We start from the raw sequence: 11523 nt of genomic DNA, 5'->3' as shown, positions 1-11523 counted from the left end.
CCCGGCCGTAAAGGCCCCCACATCATCCCTGCAGTAAATACGTCTTCACATAAACAAGCGAAGTAGGGAACTGTAGTGTCGTTACAGAGTGGTGTGAAGCCACAAATCTGCCTCACTTGAAAAAAAACCCTCATGACTTCAAGTGTATTACAATAAAGAAGACCACAGTCATGATTAAAAAGCTTTTTAGCAGTCCTAGTCACTGCCACATCTACAAGCATTTACACGCACGCTGTAATTTGGAATCAGGCTCTACGACGTAGTTAGAAAGTCGTTTGACTACAAAGATAGCAGTCAAATAAATATACATCTTAGTAATTGCTGACTGACCTATTAAGGAGATAATGAACCATGAAAGTAATGCTTGTGTTGTAAAAATAGAAAGACGGTAAAATAGTCTACAGATGAAAGCCACACTGATGAAAACAGATAATATATGAATCATCATGTTTTGCTCCCTTGCCACATCATGATTAATTCAAAGGCCTCTTTTATGATGAGCAAAACTCTGTGAAAATGTCCCTCCATGTAGTCCTATCTGTCATCGTGTTGCACTCTGAGCTGAATGCATCACGAGAAGATATTAGATTTCCTACAGAGATGAGACGGAGATGGACTAAGAATCAAAACGACATAAACTGAGTGCCACTGGAGACAGTCCTCGTGTTTCGCTTCATAGCTGCTGCCAACAGCAGGCCAGTTTGGCCTCATTGTGTTATTTAGTTGCTGTGGCACAACAAGGACATTCTACCCGTCTCTATTATGAAGGATTCACCAATAAATGTCGTGGCTCAGTTTCAAATGGAAGAACCTGTTTTGTGATTTTTGTATGCTTATCACTTAACCCTGCTCACTGCTTACCCCCATTAAAACTGTCTCTCGAAATATATACTGTTGTGTGTGGATGCGTGCTTGTGTGTGTAATTGTGTGTGCGCGGTGTGGCTACAGGAATGGAAACCCAGTGTTTTCTGCATATTTTCAACTGTTTCCTGATGTTGTTTGTTTTGTCTGTTCAGACGCAAACAGTTTAGTCTCTCCCTTCAAATTATGCAAAAATCAGTTTATTATTGTGGCTTGACATTTTTAAGTTGTTTTTTTTTTTATATGGGGGAATATAAATGGAAAAGGGAGTGGCGAGGAAATAAATGTAACGTGTACCATTTTGAAGCTCTTGTATTGACAACTGAAGTTAAATAAAAGAATAATTAATAAATTGAGAAGCATCTGAGAAGCATCTATTGCTGCAAGACTTTTTTTTCTGTTGTTGTTTTCATGTGACCGCAAGGAGCTCTAATAATATCTGTGACCAGTGGCTTGAATGAGACTCCTTCATGGCAGTCCTCGGGCCATTCGTGAGCTATTAATGAGACTTTTAGGATGCTTTTCATGAATTATTTATGACTTTATGTTCAAGTAATCACCGCATGACACATCCAGGAATACAAATGGAAGACAAATGGAAGAACAGCTAGACACTAGCTCCATTGTTAGGCTGTAGATGTATTCCTTTTTGTGTGTTAAAGTTTCGCTTCTTACAGCAGCTCTGAGAGAAGCTGGATTTTTAGTAATATTTAGTAACAGCTGGTTTAGTTCTTTGCAGTTTTCAGGCTCATAGTGCTATAAAACTTGAGTCTGTTTAAAGTGAAGGTGTGTCACATCCTGTGTTTTCAGCCTGCCATGCCTGGTAGTTTACTGCTTATTGTAAAATTCAGTATCACACAAATCAAACTCAAAGCAGTTTGCAGTCCGGCATTGCTGTTTATTTTTATAACAGGTTAGACTCACTGGAATTTCAGCTGTAGATTATCTTCGGCTAGTGCGCCCCCTTGTGACGAGCATCGATGGTCACAGGGGCATGCTTGCTGCAAGATTATGATTTTAAGTTCATTAGGTAACCTTACTAGTAAGGGGTTGAACATCCTATTGCCTGCTTTATTTTTTGTGGCACAGATTCAACAAGGTGCTGGAAACGTTCCTCAGAGATTTTGGTCTGTACTGATATCGCAGCATCACACAGTTGCTGCAGATTTGTTGGCTTCACGTCCATGATGTGAATGTCCCGTTCTGCCACATCCTAAAGATACTCTACTGGATTGCTTGGATTGTGATCTCGTGACTGTGGAGGACATTTGAGCACAGTGAACTCATTGTCATCAAGAAGCCAGTTTGACTTGGTTTGCAACGTTGCAGGTTCTCGTGCTAGAAGCAGCCACACAATGATGTATACACTGTGGTCATGAAGAGATGGACATCATCAGCAATAATTTTCACCTAGGCTGTCGTGTTTAAATGGTGCTCAGTTGCTACTAAGGCCCCCAAAATGTATCAAACACCACCACCACCAGCCTGAACTGCTCATAAAAGGTTGGATAGATCCGTGCTTTCATGTTATTTACACCAAATCCTGAGCATTACCATCTGAAAGTCACAGCTGGATTTAAGAATTATCAGATCAGAGAACAATTCTCCAAACTACTATTGTCCAATTTGGGTGAGATATGTGAATGGAGTGGCACTGGGTGTGGTATACAGCTGCTGTAGCCTGCTTCAAAGTTTGATGTGTTTCTGAATTCTGAAGACTTCTGCACATATTTGGTAGTCGTTCTTTAAGTCACTGTTGCCTTCCTGTCAGCTCGAAGCAGCCTGGCCATTCTTCTTGACCTCTGACATTAGCAGTGCAATTCACCCAAAGAACTGCTGCTCACTGAATATTTTCTCTTTTTCTGACCATTCTCTGTAAACCCCAGAGACAGCTGTGTGGGGAAAATCCCAGCAGATCAGTTTCTGAAATACGCAGACCAGCACATCTGGCACCAACAACCATGCCACATTCAAAGTCAGTTAAATCAACCTTTCTTCTTATTTTAACATTCTTTTTCATTCTGATGCTCAGTTTAAACTTCTCATCTAAATCATCATAATCATCATAATCATCTTAATCATCTTAATCACATCTACATGACTAAATGGATTAGATCTCATGCACTCTTTAGAGTAAAGTAAACTGCTTGTTTCCATCCGTGAAGTGTAAATGTTTACATCAGCAGCTGATAATAGATAGACAGATAATAGATAATAAAAATGATTCAGTACTCTTCCCATATCAAATTGTAATTATGATAAGAGAAAAAGCTGAATTTCTTTGGAGCATGTTTTACAACATTCTAGTTACTAATAAAATAATTTAAGTAATATTAGATAAAGGGCTTTTTCTTGCTTAGTGTTTTACTGCAGACAGTTATCAGCAGGCATAGGGCACTGTAATGTCACTGTACTGTAATGCACTTCTTTGGCAGTCAAACAAAATGTCGTTAATCTTCCAGAAATGAAAAAATTGGAAACAGTCATAAAAGTTTCCTGGAAATAATGTAACTTCTTCTAGGAAAACTGTAATTTTCCTAGAAAATTCAAGGAACTGACTGCATAGCTTTTATTCTGTAGTCAGATGATAAGTATTGAACTATGAAAGTGTTCACAGTTCAACATATATTGAAAATGAATGTTGGGAATCAGTTTCCAGGAAATTATTTTAGAAAATAATTACTGTGGGGTTGTGCTCTTCAGTTAAGTGTCTGTATGAAGACACTAAAACACTGTTTTCTTGTTTCCTCTGACAAACTTGGTTCTTGTCCGATGAGGTCTGATGGGTGGTAGGGTCAGAAATTCAGTGTAAACATCTTAAAAGCATGGCTCTATCCTGCCTTGGCTCAACAATTCCGGCTGCTGGAGATGTAATTGTGTGGGTGAGCATTTCTTGGTACACTTTGGGCCCCTTTGCACCAAATCCCACAACCTACCCAAGTATTCTTGCTAAGAACAACCAACTCTTTATGACCACAGTGTACACATCTTCTGATGCAAAAAGAGGTCACATAAACACAATGCTACTGCTGTTGTTATTACTAATCCACAGCCAAATGCGATTAAACTTTGATTTGCAGAGTCTCTGCTTCCTGCTGTAAAATTATAAAGAAGTGAGCAGAAACAAAGAGAAGATTTGACTTTTGTCACATAAACTTATTTTGTGAAATGAAATGATAAGTAGGTTCGAGTATATACACAAAGAAGACATTTCTGACAAAAGAAACCCAATAGCACAGGGTAAATCAAACATATAATATAATAGTGATTTGTTTTGGAGGTTTTTTATTCTGTTTTTTTTTTTAGATATTTTAAGATTGGACAGAGTTTTTCTAAAACATGACCATATATTTTGTCTAGCATGTTCCTTTTGCACCTTTTGTGTAATTTTCCTTATAGACAAATATACAAAACAAACCTGTGAATCAAACTTTTAGCCAAAAATCTGTATGCTGCTCAAAAATTATCAAACACATTTTATTCAGAGTATCAAGTGCAGTAAACTTCTAAACTATTAATCTGGTCGGCTAAGGAGCAGAGGGGTTTGTTAATCAGTTTTAGCTGCTTTGGTGTTAATAAAATTAACAGCAGGTTACTGATTTTCTTTTTTTTTTTCCTCGTCATCTTTTCTGACTGTGCAGAAGCTCAGTGATGCCCTAGTCCAGTGTTTAAAGGTGGGTTTATGGGTAATATAAAGGTATTGAGCAAAAAGGAAGCACCCGTGCAAATGTCCACAAACAATACTTTTCATCTTTTTACAGAGTAGTCTGAAAACGTAATTATGCTCCTTGCCGCCAAATGGAGCACAGCATGTCAGTGAAAGAAGAATAAATGTGCAATCTGGTAAGATGTGAGGTGTGTTTCTTTTCCCAAAGTTCCCACACAGGGATACATATCAATAGCCAGCAGGTGTCACTGCGCTTCCTCTGAAGATACTGAGAGGAAGAGGTTTTTACTACCTTAATAAACAGTCGAAGATAAAACTGTAAATGTGAGACTGGTGTGTCATACGTTATCTTTTCTCCTTTTTTTCCCCCATTTTTCTTTTTAAAACAACTAGACGTTAGTATTAACGGTAGCTTCAGAGATTTTAATAGAGGACAGAACGATGTAAATATCTCATTCAGTATGAGAACAGTTTATTTATATCGTACATTTTTTATCAGAATCAGAATCAGAATCAGAATCAGAATCAGAATACTTTATTGATCCCTGGGGGAAATTATTTTTTGTTACAGTGCTCCATTTTAAACCAACATTAAGACAAGACATTATCATTGGGGGAATAAGAATGAGCAGGCAGGACAGAGTTAGGCTTCAGTTCAGCGGGGTTTTTTTATTTCCTGTGAAAACGGTCATAATTCAGTTTACTTGGATGTGATTCATGCTCGAACTTAAATATGGCTGATTCAGTCTATGATGCAATTCAGAAGGATTAAATTAAAAAGGCTTCTGTAGGTTCTAAAAAAAGAAGACTCTTAAAAAGAAGTGATATTTTAGCAAAGATGTTATTAAAGATGTCATTGAAACCACGAATTGTCAACATGGAGATGTTGTGGTGTGATCGTTGAGCTCTTATCAAGCTTATCTAGTGTATTGCAGAGGTTGTCAACCACTGCACTAGAGTCTGGGCCAATACAGCCCAGTGGTTATTCAAACCCTGACCACGTACTTCAGAGTTTACGCCTTCTCCTCTAGCTGCAGAATCTGTGTGTGTGTATGTATTCCTTCAGTAATAATTACTGCAGATATAGGTCACACACACACACACACACACACACACACACACACACACACACACACACACTTACTTGCACACAAATGCACATGAAAGCATGCAGCTGTGCATACACCAACCAAAGTGAGTAGAAAATGATTAATCATGGAGGACCATTCACTTTCCCACAACACACACACACTTTCCCCTCATATTGTAAAGTTGATTAGAGTGCTGATTACGAAGAGTGAAGCAGAAAATATAAATAGTCAATTGAGAGCAAAATGACAGAAAGCGTTGGTGGATCTGACGCGTCAGAGCAAAGATATTATCGATTTCATTCTCTCTTCCTCTATGGCACAGCTGATTCACTCTCAATAAACTGTAATAGAGCAGGGACAGTAAACAAGTGATCTATTGAGCAGAACCTCAGTGCATATAGAGTTAAAATCTTTGCAGTTTTTCTCAAATGCAATTTAATTTGATACAAGTGCTGCAGTGCCAGCTGTGTGTGCACATTGTACAAACATTACAACTGCATTTTTTTGGTAAACCCAGATATGCTGCAGATAGCTAAAGGATGAAGTGCTGGATTTTCACTTAAATTTGATTCTATTTATTGCTAACATTTAAAAATGCTAGCGAGATTCAAAGATTACTGAAATAATTGCTCACCATTCAGCAGGACTTCATAGCATCTCTGTACATTGTCCAGGAGTATTGTGCTCCAGGTTTCTCTTAGTGTGCATTCGGCTTAGAAGGGACATGATTGCGTACAGCAAAGTATGCATGTCCAGCAGCCTAATTTTCCAAGCATGGGCATGTGCCAGATTGCTTGTGCTTGTTTATCGGGCCTGAAGTTGCAGAACGCCATTTTGCATGTCAGAACTGCCAACTTCAGTTTAGAGGTGAGAATTCATTATGTGCAGTGGAGATGTTTTCCAACTAATTTGATAACTTGCAGCTAATTGGCACCTTGATCAAGTGTCCAGAAGCATCGTATTTTCTCACCCTTTAGATCAAATCAGCACAAGCATCTATCAGCACTGCAGAGCCTCGGGGAACCTTATCTGTTTATAATGCGCACAAAGTAGACCAAGGGTGATACTGATAAGATTAAAGGTGTTATCATCAAGACAGAACACTTATTTAATAGTCTGAGTGTATGTGAGTCCACTATTAAAATTGCCATGTTGTGCTTCTCGTCACATGTTTTTTTTTTCTGGACTGCAGTCAGTGTTGTGTGTATATGGGTCAGTTTTACTCTGGCCTTGTGATGAGTATGGAAGTACAATTTTCCTGTAATTTTCCTACACATGTATCAGTCAGGAACAGTGCACAATCTGAGCAAAAAGCATGCCGCACAGCTGTGATCACAGCTAATGACAAGGTGCAGATACCTCGGGTTGGAGGGGTGGAATGTAAAAAAAGAAAAAGGATCATTACTTATATGGGAGGTGTAATGAAAATGGCACAATGAAACCTGAATATTCTTCAGGTTTATGTTCGGTACTCACGTGGTAGCAGTGCGGTCTGAACTGTGCATTAGTAAGAAGAGAGAAAAGGAACCGTGAAGCTTTTTCATCTGAGAAATATTAGAAAATGTTACTATCAGCAGCATATCACAAGAAAAATATTGCACCAGTGCGGGGGTGAAGGAATCATGAGATTTAGAGAAGTTTGCCAGTGTCTATGTATAGTATAGTATAAGAGGTTCAAGGCATGCAAAGCATTCAAATACAGAACATATGAGACAAAGGCTCACTCTTGTTGTTTAATCAACATACCAGGCTGGGAAAATTGCAATTTTAAAGTTTTGTAGTCCCCATAAAACACAAGTTGTTCAGTATCACACATTTAACAACTTAGTTATAGTGACGTGGCACACCATCTTGGAATCCGTGGGCTTTAAGGATTTTTTTTTTTTCAATACAGTGGCATGAGAGGAGAACAAAAACACCAGATTGCACAGGAATCCCTTGGTGTGTCAGCTGGTGGCTCTTGGCTCTCGCTGGAACGACTCAGCTTCAAACTATTCTCTTAGGAAACCCTCTCTCACCTGCATACATGCTGCTTTTTTAAACCATTAAAAAGTTTATTGTCGTCTGAGTCTGCATGAGTTTTCAGTGAAAGAACAATCTGGTAAACATTAGAGTCAGTATAGGTTCAATAGCTGTGTAGCTCGCCAAGGAGATACAGTTAGATCTATGTGGAGGACTGTGTATAAAAATCCTTAAAGAGCTAATGCAATACTTTTGTTAAAATACATAAATAAAAAGCTGCTCACATCTTTGAAGACTGTTCTGATTGTGTTTAGAGGCAAAACTATGAAAAAAATGCCATCTCGTGTAACTGACTGAATCAGCTAGTTCACATTTCTTAGTGAGACGAATGGAAAACAGCTTTTATACACCTCTAATACAGGTTGAGTACTTATTATACCATTAGATCTCACCTGTTGGCTTTAATCAGCAATATATCGACTACATGACTATCTGATACGTTTTGTTTTCATCCATTTTGATGACAGCCCAGCTGAGCACCAATAACATGTCAGTAAAGTGCTGCACAGAGTGCTTGAGAACAAGTTGTATTTGAAAGCTGAAAAGAGTGAATTCAGTGTTTCATCTGTATCATTTTCCAGGTCTTTACATTCAAGAGTGAGCAGATGAAGAAAGAAAAAACAACTCCAGCATCCAGGAAGCTTTTATGTCCTGGGTGATTTACACATTTCTGTAGAAGATTCATAAGTCTCATCAGCTTTCTTTCTTTCTTTTTTTAAAACCCCAGTCAAGTAAACTGTGATGTAGGTAGCTTTAGAGGACTGGAAATATTGGTTGATGGGAACAGAACAAACCTTCACTGTCTGGGCTGATCACAAGAACTCCAGTCTATATCCTGCCAGCCAAGACACTAAACTCCAGTCAAGCATGTAGGTCTTCACTACCTATTAGGGATGGAATAGTTCATGTCAACAATCTGTCCAGGTCGGTTAGTTTGTCTTGGTCCGGGACGTGTTTGTTGTTCAGTGGATGCCATGCACAAAATAGCCCTGCAGCAGTAACCCAAATAAAGTATTAGAGGGGTCCAGTGTTTGGCACAGAAGCCAAGTTGTGAAAAGGGCAAAGCAAAAGTATCTTTCCATTAAGAAATAACTACCAAAGGCCTGAACATGTTTCTTCTGCTAATTGGTTGTATTCATCACTTTATGTTGCCTTTGTCTATGATGTGGTCATAAAAATAGCAAAGTTTAATTTAAGGGTCAAAGTTTTAAGAGCCATCTACCATCTCTTATTTATTTTGACAATCTTTGAAGAACCACAGCAACTCAGATAAACATAGCATATAAATTTCAGCTGGTTCAGTCTGTGTGTTGTGTGAACATGCACAAAAGATCTTAAAGATAGCAGTAACATTGTTTTTAATTCTTTAGTTGAGACTGAACAGAGACTAACCATTTACAGTAGCAGGATGCTAAGGAAAACAGCTTTTTGTCAGATAAATGAAAAGCATTTTGAAACCAGCAATGTCTCCACTTTTATCCTGGAAAAATGTCGCCTAGCTTGAAATAAGGCTGTCACAATCATGTTCCTAATGCCACCTTTCCTCATTTTTTCAGTTCATGCATGACCTCGTAACATGTCTGTGAGAACTACTGGCGTTATAAACACTGTAGATGGTCCTGATGCATGATATTTCTGGAGTGTAGACAAAATACGAGAACTAAGGTATACAAAACCAAACCCCCCTCCAAAAAAACGAAACACAAAATATTTACTACTCGGGGTCTCAACAGTTCTCTCAAAGGCTACAATGCTCTGATGACCATTCTTCCTCCAACCCGTGTGGTTGGAGAACTAATATGGAAGATTGAATCCTCAGTCTGCCAGGCTCAGCAAAAAGAACCAGGCCCCCTGTGATATGCTTGCCCAACCCCCCCAAACTAGAAAATCTACACTTTTCCCTCGTGTGCTGACTTAGCCTATGAGTGCAACAGACAAATTGTGGCTTTCATTTGCAGTGAATATCTAATTTATGATGGCATATAAATTAGGAAACCTAATAAACAGCTAAACTGTCATAACATCATAGCTGATGGCTGTCCAAAGCATTTTGACAAATTTTCCCTTTTTTTCTTCAGTGTATCTTTTGCAACCACACACCATGCACCTGCATCCAACCAGAGTCCACTCAGATATGACGGATCAGATCACTTGGACTGCAAACAGAAACAAGAAAGCTCCATATTGCAAAAGTCTTATCCCTTGCGTACAGAGTCTACAAATTCATATACAGTGGGGCAAAAAAGTATTTAGTCAGCCACCGATTGTGCAAGTTCCCCCACTTAAAATGATGACAGAGGTCAGTAATTTGCACCAGAGGTACACTTCAACTGTGAGAGACAGAATGTGAAAATCCATGAATCCACATGGTAGGATTTGTAAAGAATTTATTCGTAAATCAGGGTGGAAAATAAGTATTTGGTCAATAACAAAAATACAACTCAATACTTTGTAACATAACCTTTGTTGGCAATAACAGAGGTCAAACGTTTACTATAGGTCTTTACCAGGTTTGCACACACAGTAGCTGGTATTTTGGCCCATTCCTCCATGCAGATCTTCTCGAGAGCAGTGATGTTTTGGGGCTGTCGCCGAGCAACACGGACTTTCAACTCCCGCCACAGATTTTCTATGGGGTTGAGGTCTGGAGACTGGCTAGGCCACTCCAGGACTTTCAAATGCTTCTTACGGAGCCACTCCTTTGTTGCCCGGGCGGTGTGTTTTGGATCATTGTCATGTTGGAAGACCCAGCCTCGTTTCATCTTCAAAGTTCTCACTGATGGAAGGAGGTTTTGGCTCAAAATCTCACGATACATGGCCCCATTCATTCTGTCCTTAACACGGATCAGTCGTCCTGTCCCCTTGGCAGAAAAACAGCCCCATAGCATGATGTTTCCACCCCCATGCTTCACAGTAGGTATGGTGTTCTTGGGATGCAACTCAGTATTCTTCTTCCTCCAAACACGACGAGTTGAGTTCATACCAAAAAGTTCTACTTTGGTTTCATCTGACCACATGACATTCTCCCAATCCTCTGCTGTATCATCCATGTGCTCTCTGGCAAACTTCAGACGGGCCTGGACATGCACTGGCTTCAGCAGCGGAACACGTCTGGCACTGCGGGATTTGATTCCCTGCCGTTGTAGTGTGTTACTGATGGTGACCTTTGTTACTTTGGTCCCAGCTCTCTGCAGGTCATTCACCAGGTCCCCCCGTGTGGTTCTGGGATCTTTGCTCACCGTTCTCATGATCATTTTGACCCCACGGGATGAGATCTTGCGTGGAGCCCCAGATGGAGGGAGATTATCAGTGGTCTTGTATGTCTTCCATTTTATGATGATTGCTCCCACAGTTGATTTTTTCACACCAAGCTGCTTGCCCATAGTAGATTCACTCTTCCCAGTCTGGTGCAGGTCTACAATACTTTTCCTGGTGTCCTTCGAAAGCTCTTTGGTCTTGGCCATGGCGGAGTTTGGAGTCTGACTGTTTGCGGCTGTGGACAGGTGTCTTTTATACAGATGATGAGTTCAAACAGGTGCCATTCATACAGGTAACGAGTGAGGGACAGAAAAGCTTCTTACAGAAGACGTTACAGGTCTGTGAGAGCCAGAGATTTTCCTTGTTTGAGGTGACCAAATACTTATTTTCCACCCTAATTTACGAATAAATTCTTTACAAATCCTACCATGTGGATTCATGGATTTTTTTTTCACATTCTGTCTCTCACAGTTGAAGTGTACCTCTGGTGCAAATTACTGACCGCTGTCATCATTTTAAGTGGGGGAACTTGCACAATCGGTGGCTGACTAAATACTTTTTTGCCCCACTGTATACACAGTGTGTTTATAGTGACTGACAACCAAGTGGTCTAAGTAGTAATT

The sequence above is a fragment of the Rhamphochromis longiceps genome, linkage group LG10 (assembly GCF_057381845.1).
Source record: "Rhamphochromis longiceps isolate RC_006_pf linkage group LG10, R_longiceps_female_GT1.1, whole genome shotgun sequence".
In the NCBI taxonomy this organism is placed as follows: domain Eukaryota; kingdom Metazoa; phylum Chordata; class Actinopteri; order Cichliformes; family Cichlidae; genus Rhamphochromis; species Rhamphochromis longiceps.
The sequence above is the reverse complement of the archived record's forward strand: the minus strand, read 5'-3'. Positions refer to the sequence as shown.